Below are 8,798 nucleotides of genomic sequence, written 5' to 3'. Positions count from 1 at the left end.
TATAGATACTGCGATCTTGTACAGATAATAGCAGGGTGGGAAAAAACAAAATAGAAGCATATAAACACACACAAATTCACAACATTCACAGGCACTTTTCAAACAGAAGTAAAGAATTTTGATTAACATTCTCGCTATTAAGTTTATTCCAATCAGTAATTGTCCTCGGAAGAAAAGAATATTTAAAGCAGTTATTTCGCGCGTTCAAAGGGGTGATTGTTAGTGCATGCCTTTGTCTCGTGTTATAACCTGAGGAGTAAGAAAAATAATTAGAGGTATCAACTTTATAATGTCCTTTTATAAGCTGGAAAAAACTTTAATCGACAAACACGATTGCGCTCAGTGACGGGGGGTAACCCACTTCGCCTCACGAGCTCACTTACAGATGCACGGCCATATGAGTTAAAAACAAATCTAGCTACTTTATACTGTATTCGCTCTAATTTCTGAATGTTTGTTAACGTGAAAGGGTCCCAAATGATTACGGCATATTCTAGTAATGGACGGATGAGAGAATTGTAGGCCAATAGACGAACACTAGGTGGGGATGACTTTAGGGAGCGCCTCAAGAAAAATAGCTTCCACATTGAGTTTGCTACTACAGCGTCTATGTGTTTTGACCACGAAAGGTTGTTAGTAATCCATAGGCCCAAATATTTATACTCTGTCACTTCTAATAATGATATGCTGTTAGTACCGTACACATAATGAAGAGGCATTTTCTTGTTTGTAATTTTCATGAACACGGTTTTTTCAAAATTAATGCACATCTGCCATTTGTTGCACCACGCAACCACTTTCGCTAGGTCATTATTTAGACGCACCTGGTCGTCAACCGAAGACACCATTTGATACAGGATACAGTCATCCGCGTACAGCCTCACGCGAACTGAAAGATCTGCCACAATGTCATTAATAAACATAAGAAATAAGAGTGGTCCCAAAACAGATCCCTGGGGGACGCCAGACATAACCCGGACACTGCTAGAAGAAATATTGTTCAGAGTGACGAACTGACATCTGTTCGAGAGATAAGCTTTAATCCATGCAAGTATCCTGTCGTTTTTAATGTAATAACTTAATTTATGAATTAGTTTGTTATGTGACACCTTATCGAATGCTTTACGGAAATCCATGAATATTGCGTCTGTTTGTTTTCCCTGGTTAATCGACTGAGCAAAGTCATGCACAGTTTCAACTAACTGTGTACTTGTGGAAAACCCACGCTTGAAACCATGCTGAAAATCGGTAAGTACTTTGTGCTGTTCCAAGAAACCTAATATATGTTTATGAATTATATGTTCTAAAATTTTACATGATGTGGAAGTTAGAGATATGGGTCGGTAATTCTCGATGTGTGCTTTTTTTCCGTACCGGGTTGAGGAGCGAGGAATGCAGTAGCGGTATTTTGGTCTTAAATCCCGAGCAGGAACATATGGAATGGTGAACTGACTGTACCAGAAGTGTTTTAGCACAATAGTTTCTCTTAATAAAGAGTTAAAACTTGGAAGCTTTAGTCTTCTAAAAATATCAATGTCATTACCAATGGATAGGTCGTAAGCAATATTCTTTAGAAGCAAACGCAAAAGCGATTTCACCCTGTGTTGCCAGCGAACCGTGCAGTGACCACAAACAGCATTTCCGTACCTAAGCACACTATAGGCTAGAGCATGTGCAACACATTTACGGACAGAAAAAGGCATAAAATATCTAATGTTGTACAGGACACACGATACAGCACGAAGCCTTTGGCAAACAAAAGAAAGGTGCGAGTTCCAAGAGAGATCACTGTCGAAGATCAGGCCAAGATATTTGACCGAATGCGCATATTTTACTGGTACATAGTTGCAATTAAAACAACAGGAAGTATGCAAATAAACAAGGTCAGTCAATTCTACATGTTTTAATGGGTTATGAAAACAGATCAGTTATGTTTTAGAAGTATTAACATTTTTAAGATTAAACTTAAACCAGTCCATGGCTTTAATAGCTGCTATCTGTAGTGCTGTAACAGCATCAGTGTATTTCTTTGCACATGCAACAATAACAGTGTCATCAGCATACTGAAACAGTAAAGCTGGCACACTGTTAGTAAGGTCGTTAACGTATAGATTGAATAATAATGGACCCAATATAGAACCCAGCGGGACTTCCGAGGTAATTGCCGTGAAATCGCTATGGAATCTTGAAATCGACACATATTGGCGCCTATCTTGTAAAAAGTTAGTAAGCAGTTCTAAAACGAACCTCCAAATCCCAGCGCAGAAAGTTTATCAAGCAAAAGAACGTGGCAGATGCTATCAAAAGCCTTGCTTACGTCCAGGAAAAGAGAACATGCGACTTGATTCTTATCAAAAGCTGAATTTAGCACGTCAGAGAATTCTTCAAGAAGAACCGTTGTTCCTTTTCCTGCTATAAAGCCGTACTGACAAGGTGATAGAACACTGTGCGTATTCAAAAAATTCGTCATGGTGAGTAATAGATCCTTCTCAAAAATTTGGCCAATGCATGGTAGAATAGAGATAGGTCGGTAATTACTCATAATGTTTCTGGAGCCACCCTTGTACAAAGGTATAACTTTAGCAGTTTTCATTGAAGCAGGTATTATACCAGTAGAAATGATAGTGTTAAGGATAACTAATAGAACACCTTTAATCGCTTAAAAATTTCTGCACAATTCAGAAATCGTGAGGCCGTCATGACCAGGAGATTTGCTACGTTTAAGACTGAAAAGTGTACACCTTAAATCACTTTCAGTAATATCAGGAAGGAAAGCAGATTCCATCACACTGAGAGGCATAGGACAGTCGGTAGGAGGGGTTCGAGATGCACCAGAGACCAGAGAAAAAAAATTGTTGAAGTCATTCGCAATGCTCCGTCTCTATTTATGAAAATGCGAGATGAAATATGTATCATTGTAGATAGCAGCGCTCCCTCCTTTCAGACTATTCACCAATGACCATGTTTTGTTGCTGTTAAAACGTGCGCCATTAAACTGAGACCTAAAGTGGTTGCGCTTGGCCAGACGGATCATGGCGTTGACACGGTTTCGTTCACGTTTAAACTGCAGTCGTAGCTCAGAACACTTTGGGGCACGTCTTGATCGAGCCCAGAGAAGATCCTTCTCTTTAATGGCTTCCAGTATTCCGGGAGACATCCACTTATTGTCTAAATTTCGTTGTTTAACTGTCACCATGCGGGAAGATTCTGCTTTGTGTGAACGAAAAACATCGACCAACCTGTCATATAAGTCCGCAGGGGACACACTGTGTATAAAAGAATACCAATCATGCTTTGCTATTCTTTCATCAAGACGCTTATAATCAAGTACTGATACCTTTTGCTGGCTGTGAATAGATGCAGGATGGCTGGAGGTATCTGTTAACGAGCAGAAAATGAAATAGTGGTCTGCAAGCTTGACCTCAACCACAGCAGGCCGCACCGACAGGTTTTGAGAACGCACGTTGATGTGGTCGATGCAAGACGCGACCAGCTGCCCAGCTAAGTATTCCTCACGTGTAGGGCTGTGGATTGTAGTCGCTAGTCCCCACTTTAATAAAGTGTCCAGATTATCTGCGACCGTTGACACAGTGGGACGTAGAATATCGATATTCATATCACCAATAATGCACATGTGTTCTTCGCGGGAGAATGATGATATTGCAAAATCAAGCTCAGCTAAAAAGATTCGACCGTTACAACACGGAGGGCGGTAAATTGCGAGAAGAACCAGCGACAACCAAGGTGTACTTAAGCGGAGCGCAACTACTTCTGCTTGAGTGAAAGGAACAGTAATTTCAGAAATGGACCAAGAATCCTTAACAAAAACTGCGATTCCTCCTCCCATTCCTTTTAAACGAGTGTAAGAACATAACTGGTAGCCTGGCAGCGAGAAATGTAGTAACACGTCTGACGAAGCGTTCACTTCCGTGAGAGCAACGACGTCAAAACTTGAGTGAAAAGGGTGAGTTAACGCACAAAAATGGTCCCAGTGTTTCCCTATACTGCGAATATTAACATGAGTTAACTGAAATGAATTGCCTGTTTGATACTGAAAGAACTTCCGGACTTGAGAAAAATCGGAACACTTCACGAAACCTGTATCAGACATGGTTATGTTAGTTTCTCAAGTTGCGAAAACTTGTTGATGCGAATGAGAGGTGCGCCTTCGGACTGCTTTGCAAGGACCTTCCCATTTTTGGTCCAGACGAACTCAAAACCCTTTTGTTTGCCCCGAGACATTGCTAGTCGGAACAGCTCGCGATTAACCCGACACAGGTTATCGTTAAAAAACAGCCGAGGAGACTGGTCGTCTTGCACCAAATCAGGAAGGCCCTTCCGAGCTCCGAGCCATTTCTGCTTAACAGAAACCGACTGAGTCTGCAGTAGGATCGGTGGGATATAGTCGCCTCTGGATGGCAGCCGATGGACTGCTGAGATATCTGCTGCTTGAAATTCGGTAATGTTTAGTTTGCCTGCTAAGGTACTTTAGAAAGTGTGCAAGTTTCATCAGATTTGACTGGAAGGCCGTGAATCTCGAAGTTACATCGTCTGCTGTATTGTTCGAGATCATTTATCTCTCCACTCATCCTGTCAATCACTTCTGCCTGGGAAACTACTGTTGAAGACAGTGATTGAACTTGTGATCGAAGATCTGCAAGCTCAGCCTGATTAGTGGTCACCGTAGCAAGCACAGAGTCATACCGTGACGAAAGGAAGTCAATAGCTGACTGTGTGTCCTCGACTGCTCAAGCAACCGTTTCACTAGTTTCCTTGACAAACAATAGTTCTTCTATTTTCACCATCAGTGCTGATACAGTGGTAGTCAAAGTATCCAGCTTCACATTATGAGCAGACAGTTGCTGCGAGAACGAACCGCCATCGGGGTTGGATGCTAAGTCAGGTTGCGCCACCGAATTATCCTTGCATGAAGGACACTTCCATGTTTCACGTGTTACCGTACTCATCTTCTTGTAGGCGTTATCAGTAACTGACGAGCAGTTTTTCCCCAAGTGAAATTCGCCCTCACAGGCACAGCAAGTCATAAATTTCCCATCTTTCGGTATGGCTTTTGAGCAAGAAGTACACAAAGAAGACATGGTGCAGTCAGCGGCAAACACGAAAAGTGATGAATTACAACAGGTGTAACCAACACTCACCTGCCAAAAGCGAAGCAAACGTTTAGATCGGGACAAAGGTTTGCCGCTGACTGCAACGGTCCACGAAGTTGCCGGCCTTCAAATAGTCGGTAATCGGCGCCAGGGGGACATCTTTGGCAGGTCCAGAGCCAATGAAGGCAAGGATGGGTTGCTATGTCGAAACAGCAGCTTTCTTGAGAGCCGCATGCGCAGATCAGTCACCCGAAGCAGTTGCGAAGGTGATAGTCGTTGAAGATACGAGCCGCTTTCCGGCTGATACTGTCCCCTGGTTTGCAGAGCCTGCCAAAAGCGAAGCAAACGTTTAGACCGGGACAAAGGTTTGCCGCTCACTGCCAAGGAGAAACTCTTTTTGCCCTCTCTGTGGTAGCAAACAACATCCCCTACACATTTGGAGACGCAGCAACAGCGACGTACCGTCTCATGTTTCCGGATTCAGAAACAGCGAAAGGCTTCCAGTGTGGACGCAAGAAATTTCGTACGTTATTTTTAATGGCGTGAGGCCATATTTGAAGACAAAAGCAGTTCAGGAGCTTGACTTGCCCGACATATTCTACACCATCATGATTTACGAGAGCTCAATCCCTGAGGCCAAGGTGCAGCAGCTGCACGTGATTGTCAGCTACTACTCTGCCAACCCTGAAAATGTTGCGATGGAGCATATGTAGTCCTTTCGTTTGGGCCATGCCACCGCTGATGAGCTGTTTTCCTGCATTGAGGATGCCCTCAGTGACATTCGCAAGAATAACATGTTATGTTTTTACAGCGACGGCCCTAACGTAATGAAAAGCCTTAAGCGCAGGCTAAAGAAGATCATCTGTGTCCAAAATAATAGAATTTTGTCAGCCCACCCCTCATGTAATGTCCTTCTGGACCTTTGAGGAATAATGAATAAATAAATAAATAAAGAAGGAAGTGTGCACTGACGTGGTTGACATCGGTGAATGCGGCCTCCACAAAGTTCACGACCCTTTTTGCTGCTGGGCTGGATATGTTCTGCGCGGATGTGGAGTCTCTTGTAAGTGATGTCCACTATTAATTCAAGTTTACCACAAGGCATGCGGATATGAAGGAGCTGCTGAATGGTCTAGGTCTGCCACAACACTGCTTCCAAGTGTTGGGCGAGTGCTAGAATCATATGATGTCCTCACGGTATTCTTCTCCAAAGCTGGATAGCCAAGGTGTTGATCTATGAGTCACGGTCGTCTGTCATCTGCGTTTTGTGACAAAACACTGCGAGCAAAGTTATTTTTCCTTCAAAACACTGCTGAGATAATTGAGATTTCAAACGCTCTTCTAAAGCAAGGACACTCTCTGGAACGTTTTCTATGACGAGATAATGGTTCTCGCGATGCAGATCCTTCGGAGGTTTCTGCGCCAAGAGTTATTTGCAGGTGTTACTGGCTCACAACTGAAAGAATTTGATGCACAGTCCTCTGAAAATTGGAAGGCAAAACCTGAAATTGTCCTCGACACGGAGTAGTGAATGAAACTGTGGAATCCTATTGAGAAGAAGGCATTTTGCATCAAGGCAAGAAATGTTTACATAGCTTGTGCAAAGTCCCTGATCACGAGGCTGCCTCAAGACAACAAGCTGTTTTTCATTTGAGGTTTTAAACCCAGACACCGAAGGGGATTTTTTCACATCGTCACTGCGCTATGTGGCTAACGCACTGCCTCAGGTCATTACACCCTGCGATATGTCATCCCTCACTGATGAATAGAATTCTCTTACGTGTGAAATCAGTGACTGGGAACTGCCTCCTAATGTCGTTACCCATTGGGCAAGTGTGTTTTCATTGCAGACACCTGCTGGCCATGCTAAATGTCCAAGGATTACTAAGCTTGTCAAAGCAGCCCTTCCATTACCTGAGGGAAACGCAGATTGTGAACAAGGATTCCGTGAAAACAAACAAGCACTTCACCATAAAAGTACTTTGTGCGCAACAGGCATTTCCAGCCTTCGTCACACCAAGGTGTTCATGAAGCGGTACAGTGGAGATGCTACGAAGGTGCCTCAGGCCAGGGATTCTCAGGAACGTTGAAAAGTCCTACAAGGTGTAGCGGGAGCGAATCGAAGAGGAAAAGACTGCAAAGTCCCAAAAGCGAAAGCATGTATTGGAGGAGGCAACTAAAGTCTGTGTGCGAAAAAGCTGATGGGTGAGAAGTCTAGCCTCCAATACAAACTGTCATCTCTCAAAGTTCTACTTGCAAGTGCACAAGAGCTTATAAGTAAAAGTGTGACTGACAGGGACATGGACAAGGTAGAGAGTGGCAATATTTTGCTGTGTGATGTGAAGTCTAAACTGCCATCTGGGATAGAGCGAACCAAAACAGTTGGCTGAGCTCTTCAGTATATGAAGGACAACGGAATCTTTGTTAAGGTGAAGTTTTTGTGCAAACCCCATTACGCAGCTCACATGTTTTTAATGTTTAACGGCAAGGTCTTTCTATTTTATATGACAGTAGGTAGTTCTAGTCCACTTTGCTTCTAGTCATTATATTCACTGCAAGCCATTTAACACCTGTTCTTCATTTTTCACCTGTCTTCCCTTATACATTCAGCAGTAAACCAGTCTAAAACAGTTTACCTTAATTGTCCCGGCTAATGCTTTACCATTAGTGCCATAGTCATATATGTGGTGTTTTTGCAGTGACGTGCTCTGGGTTTCTTTAATAGAAATAAAACTGTCGCCATTATGATGTTGTTTTCATTTTTTTTTCTGAACTGAAATGAATAACAGCTAATGTACTGCAACTACTGTTTGTAGTAGCTGCCATATGTCTATGTTTTTCTTAAACTCTAGCAAATATCTAGAACAATTGCAGTCATTTTAATGAATTCTGTGCTGTGGGATCCGTGATCAATATTTATGCTGGTTTTGGTCTAGTTGCAAACAAAATTCCTCTCAGTCGCATTTAAGCGTCGCCAGTCTGCTACAAAAGTGCTCAGAAAAAGCCTACAAATTGGTTCCAACCTGCTCCAAAATGGGACATTTGCTGCTCCAAAGCTGCTCCAAAATTGGATATCTGCTGCTCTCTTGCCCGCTCCAAAAAATTGGAGCCTGCTTTCACCCCAGCTTCTAGCTCCAACCCCTTTCAAATTGCCTAAAGAGACAATGGAGGGCACCTGCGTTGCTGTGATAGTACCGCCAGTAGGCATTATTGTTCAAGGCCCAGGAATACAGCTGTCCCAGGTCATCGACCTCGGGAACCATTCGCGTGCAGACGTTTCGACGCGGCGTTCCGCTCTCCGTCAGCTGGGCGAGCCCTCGTGGGAACATTCCTCGCAAGCTCGTCCCGTCCTACCTAGCTCGGAGTTTATACCTTGCACTAGAGTGGGCGAACATTCTCTCGTAACCTTGCTGATGCGTTGGAAAACCTCGATTCCGTAGTGTATTTTGTCGCCAGTTGTTGTTGTTGTTCCACTAGAAATAAGTGCTATTAAGGTGTTAGCCCGTATTCTCTATGTTCCTTTGCTCCCTCAGAGCCAGGCCAGCCGTGGTTAGCGTGCACTTGGTAGCGGGAGCGATCACGGGGTGGGGTAGAGGTTTGAACAGCGTCAACCGCGGAATAACGCGGGAACGTATTTAACCCCTTATTAGAACACCCCAAATTGGACGCAAATTATGCGCTCTTACT

At 43.4% G+C, this 8,798-nt stretch overlaps 1 pseudogene; it reads left to right on the top strand.

Moving 5' to 3' along the window:
• Window positions 1-7,501, top strand: part of LOC149354411 (uncharacterized) — an 11,857-nt pseudogene extending 4,356 nt beyond the window's left edge.
• The last annotated feature ends 1,297 nt before the right edge of the window (window positions 7,502-8,798 follow it).

This window comes from Amblyomma mixtum, chromosome 3, assembly GCF_055824585.1.
Source record: "Amblyomma mixtum isolate Tamu chromosome 3, ASM5582458v1, whole genome shotgun sequence".
NCBI classification, from domain to species: domain Eukaryota; kingdom Metazoa; phylum Arthropoda; class Arachnida; order Ixodida; family Ixodidae; genus Amblyomma; species Amblyomma mixtum.
Note: the sequence above shows the minus strand (reverse complement) of the source record. Positions and strands in the feature narration are given on the sequence as shown.